Source organism: Neophocaena asiaeorientalis, unplaced genomic scaffold, assembly GCF_003031525.2.
Source record: "Neophocaena asiaeorientalis asiaeorientalis breed wild unplaced genomic scaffold, Neophocaena_asiaeorientalis_V1.1 scaffold112, whole genome shotgun sequence".
Lineage (NCBI taxonomy): Eukaryota > Metazoa > Chordata > Mammalia > Artiodactyla > Phocoenidae > Neophocaena > Neophocaena asiaeorientalis.
Genome location: NW_020175413.1, coordinates 226,953 through 232,952, shown reverse-complemented (window position 1 = coordinate 232,952; position 6,000 = coordinate 226,953).

Here is a 6,000-nt window from a genome sequence, read left to right as displayed (position 1 = left end):
TTTTTAGTCAATGGAGAAACTTGGCTCATCCCCTGCATTAAAATTCTCTGGAAGTGATGCTTCATCTTATCTCAAATTTAAAAAGAAATGATGTAGGTTTTTATTCTCCTCAAGCTCAATTTTACTGATACTTTCCTAGAAAACTGGCCGTAGAGGGCTGTGATAGGTTATGATCCTAGCTGTGTGGGGTTCTTAAAACTATTTAATAAGACAGACAATTTACCTTGAGAATATTGGAACTCCTATGAAAAGCTCCAAGCAAATAAAATGTATTTTTAAATTCTTAGGTACTATTATTGGATGAAACCATGTTGACTCTAGAGAATCCCCAGATGAGAAATACTGGGAAATAATCTAGCCTTATATTCAGAAGCTAAGAAGGCTCAAGTATATTTTGAATTGTAACTACTATTTGGAAATACAGTCACAGCATTATAAAATATATGTACCAATATTCAAAGCTAGAATGACGTTAGAAGGCTAATTTGAATCTTTTTACATAGTTATGCTAAAGTAAGTAGCTGTTGGGAAAATATTATGCACAGATTTATTCCCTCCACAAATTAAAATTTAACTTTCAGAGAGCACAAAGTTATTCCTAAAGCCCTATTATCTATACATTTGTCAACTATCTTTTAGCTTTTACATGCTAAGCACATTAGTATGCAAACAAATATAATGTAAATATAATCATGCAGAGACAGAATATACATCTGTCAGTGCCTGACTGTCCTTCATGAAAAGATATAAACTATATAGAGAATATCCACAGTTGCCAGAAAGACAGTTTTGGATTGAGAAGAATATGTTTTTCTTTTGATCTAGAGAGCTGAAAACGTAATGTATTACAATTATACTGATTTTGTTTTTAAAAGGATGATAGTTTTGCCGTGAGTCAAAGTTAAAAAAATACGACATCAAGATCATGCTTGGTAATTAATTATGTTTGCAACTGAAATATGTCATAGAATTAATAACGAATAAACTAGTGAGATTTTAGAATTTTTCTTACAACTATGTATAATCTTGTAATGTTTCATTTCAGTTGCATAGAGCAGAGTTGGTATAAGTGTAAAAACTGCTCATCAAGCCATTTATTATTGAGGTCATTATATTCACAATTGAAAACAAGGAAAATGGTGCAAATCTCCAACAAGGGATGGGAGCAGAGGCAACTGCTCAGCTCTGTTACCATGTCGGGGGGAAAGTCTATCAGTCAAACTGTCTTCTCGTTTAATCATCAGTTAATGTGACTATTAACAAGATATTTTCTCCAATACGTGCTTCCATTAGCATAATTCTGGGCCCTAATTACCTTATGCTTTTTTTCATCTTTAAATATCTGACATAAAAATTGCAGTAGCAAATAGACCCATGTGGCTTTCTCATCTAGTCTTTTTCCAAACTTGTCAGGGATGACATTCTTTTGTGTGCCTTTTAATCCAGTTTCTTTTGATTACTTCTTAAGACTTTTAAAAAATAAAAGTAATACACATTTATGGTAAAAAAGTGAGAAATTCAGTAAAGTTAAAAAAAATTAAAATCACTTTTAATCCCATAAGTCAGAGGCAATCACTGTGAACATTTCATTGCATTTTCTTCCTCTATTATCCATTAACATGTATTTATTTTTTATTTTATACTTTACAAATTTAAAATCATACTCCTTTTTTATTTGCCACTGTTTTGTTAGCATTTCTCCTAGTCTTTACTCCTTAAGGAAATAATTAGTAATGGCTACATACATCATTATAGATGTACTAAAACACTTAAAAGTTACCTTATTTTTGACCATTTAGTTTATTTCTAATTTATTTTGATTATATGTTTATTTTCATAAATGCTATAGATATCTCATCATATATATATGTGTATAAATGTATACATATGGCTGTAATGAATTGTTACAAAATTTCGATTGTTTTCCATAATCAGATTTCTAGAGGTGGCATTGTGAGGACAAACACAAACAATTTTTAGTGTTCTTAATTAATTTTACAAATTTCTTTCCAAAAATACTGTTTACAGTTAGTTTGACAAAAGTTCAAGTCATATGTGGCTTTTAAAAATAAATCTGAATTTCATATTAAGATTAAACTACATAGGAACTTCTCTGGCAGTCCAGTGGTTAAGACTTCACCTTCCAATGCAGGGGTGAGAGTCTGATCCTTGGTTGGGGAGCTAAGATCCCACATGCCTCATGGCCAAAAAACCAAACTAACATAAAACAGAAGCAATACTGTAACAAATTCAATAAAGACTTTAAAAACGGCACACATCAAAAAACATCTTAAAACAAAAGATTAAATTAATATTCAACTACAAACTGAAAATTCTCAATAGGTCAAATTCCTAATTTCATAAAATATAGGAATATATAAGATTATATACAAATTAAGTCCAAATAGATTAAAATGTTGAAAAAACACGCTGCCCTTTATAAAGCACACAATAAATCTACTTTTATGTTATCCCTATGTTCCTCAAAAGAACTGTAAAAGCAATACTGCCTAATATTAAAACTCCACATGCTTATGTATAATTGGCTGAATTTGTTTTGTTCTGATCAAATTCAACTTAATTTAGCAAAAGAGAACGACTGAATTTTCCACTGGGTTACCATTTCCTTCTTTATAACACTACTTACAGGTAAACAGTTGACATGGTGCCAATAATTTTTCATTCTTTCATGATTTTACAATTACAGTATCTCAAATTTGAATCTAGATTTTGTGAGTGTAAAAATCCCATCAATCTCTTCTTTTATTTAACAATAGCTTAATATTTCTTTGAATGACGAGATACCCATGCAATACTCTGCTGTAGCTTCCATGAAATAACCACGAAAAAGGTACTACACATCTACCCAACAGATACATCCTACATGGGCCACCAGTACTCTGTTAAACAGAATATGGGTGGGGGGGGAAACGTGTATGTTATTAAAATAGTTTGTGTATTGATATTTTTTCTCTAACTCATTTTGTATAAAAATATATAGATAAAGATACAGACATATATTGGATAGATTGCCAAATTAGCATTTCTTATGCATATACAAAAGAGTTATCTAATTAGTCTATTAAACATGTGGCTTAGCGGCTCCTTATTGTGGAAATAAAACTAACACTGACACTGAATAAATAAACACAGAAAATCAACTGCACTAGCTGATTAAAAACATATGACATAAGAACTAAAAAATTATTCAATCACCATTTGTAGAAGAAAGAACAGTTAGTCTGCAGAAACTTCAAGATTTCCTTATTGTGCATATCAATAGTTTTGTGAAATGTGTTTCTCTTTGTTGAAGGCTCAGTGCTGAAGGGGTGAACGTAGGGTAAATTCAGATGTGTTGTGTTCTGGCTTTGAACCTAAACTATTTCTGAAGTTTACAGAAAGAAACTTGAATCAGCATAACAGGGACGGGGGGGATATCTTATGGGATTGCAATCATGATATATACCACGATGCATATAAACAAAGTATATATTGACTTATTCTGCACGTGAAGAAAAGCCATTGATGTGACCCAATGAGAATACATTGGCACTATGGCACTGGTACGCAACACAGGTCACTTTTATTTTATGACAAGTCCAGATTTTGACTTCAGTCTTCAACTATGTAATATATTATTATTATTTTATATTATTCAATATATATAATATACACACACATGCAGATAGATACAGATTAACTTAAATTCCCTACTTAGAAATTCTCTTCCAAATTTTTATCTTTATCTTCCTCTCTATTTTGATGATCTATTTTTTTACTTGTCCTTATATTCCCTTAAGTTATATACTGCTAACCCTAAGAAAAACTAAACCAAATGTGACCATTTACCAGCACTCTAAATAATGAGAATGAGAGAGTTGGACAACAAAGGAAACATTTTTCATTTGGAAATCACAGAAAATAAGGTTCAAATTCAATCTGTGATTTCTCAACAGCATAAACTTGAGTAAGATTTTTAAACACTGTTGAGTTTCAGGTTTCTTTTCCAAGAGAGCATTATAATATCAACCTTAATGGGTAGGCTTAACAAAAAGTATGCATTGGATAAACATTAGTTTCCTTCCACTTAATCTATTTATTCCACACTGACACCAACTGTTTATTGGGTGCTTAGCAATGGCATGATCTACACATATGGATAAATAAAGTCATTAATTACTCTCCATCAGTAGTGCAGAATATTGGCTTTGCTTAACTCAGTTCATTAACAGTAACTAGAAAAAGCTAAAGGATCTACACTAACATTGACTTACTGCCAGAATTCAGGAGAATTAAGACACTTAGAAGTAAGCAATGGACAACTCAACAACTGGTCTAATACACTGTGGAAGTGATATGTGTCCTGCATAAATCACTAGGTTGCTGGAGAAATAGTATCACCTAACAACTTTTGGGATTATGTAGAAAACAAAGCATTTTCTCTTCTTTAGAACCTAATACACTGAAAAGTGTTTACAAAAATATGACTTTTCCTACCATTGCCTTAAATGACTCAAGTGAAAAACAGGAGAGAACTGTGGATCCTCATATAGACAAAGCAATTCTCTAAAATGTCCCAAAAGTATTCAATTCAGTTCCTCTAAGGCACCAGTGGCTATGCTAAGAGCAATGGGAAAATCAGGAGTATAAGATGGAATGAGTCCATGTATTTGAAACAGTAATTATAAATAACTGACCAGTTCTGGGAACTTGGTGGTTTGTAGGAGTTTGTAGGACCCTGGTTCTTATCCTCTCCTGTTCTGGGGGCTGCTTGGGGGCTGTGGACAATCGAGTGTGGCTAGAGCCCTGAGCTGCACTGAGGTTCTGTGGATGCGGGAGTACTCAGGGGCACGGATGGGGTGTCCAAATACAGGAAGAACTGACAAGCAGAGGTCTGCTTAGGGTAGAGAAGACCTATTCAACCCCAAGTAGGTGTGAGGGTCTGCTTGACACAGAAAGCCAAGAGGGAACTGTCTTATTTTCCTAGGGCTGACGTAATGAACTATCAACAACTGGGTGGCTTTATGACAACAGAAATTTATTTTCTCGAGTTCTGGAGGCTGAAAGTATGAAGTCAATGTGTTGGAAGGACCATGTTCTCTTGGAATATTCTAGAGGGGATCCTTTCTTTTCTCTTCTAGTTTCTGGTGGCTGCTGGCAATCCTTGGCATTCTTTGGCTTGCAAAGGCATCATTCCCATTTCTGCCACGCGTCGCACTCTCCTGTGTGTGTCTCTGCATTCAGATTGCCCTCTTCTCATAAATACACCAGTCACGTTGGGGTATGGCCCGCCTTAATCCAGTATGACTTCATCATAACTTGATTACATCTGCAAAGACCCTATTTCCAAATAAGGTCATGTGCCGTTTCTGGGGTTAGGACTTCAACACGTCAGAACCAGAACTAAATGGCAGGCTGTACCTCCCTTTCCCTTAAGTCTGTGAGAGTTGGGGGCCCAAGAGCAAAGAGGCTTCTCCTAGGTGCCACACCAGGGATCGGCAGCCAGGCTTTGCCACACTGCCAGGCTCTGTATGCTTTTCTGCACCCACGCCTAGGACCAAAATATGCTAAGATACCCAAACAGTAAGACTGAACCCCAGAGAACCAACAGAAAAAAATCAGTGTTAATGAAGGCCCACTTGTAGGGGCTGTGAGGTCAGAGGGAGGGAACTTGGGCAAAACAATCAATCATAGAGCTGATGAGGCACAAGTGCTGGGTGACAGAGTTGAAAACGGGAAAGCAAATGCTCTACAAGGCAAGGAGATGTTTTTTTTGGTCAGGCAGTGAATTCTATAAATAATAACACAAAAACCAATTTTCTAAAATACAGTGTCAGTGTGCAATGCATTATTTCTCAACCATTAAATGTAAATGCAACAGAGTACTCAAATGGAAGTTTGGGCACAGACATAAGACAGCATGGATCAGATACCAAATGAGATGCAAACTTAGACGCAAATTTTCAGTGAATCCGGCTCCCTGACTTGTACTAATCAGTG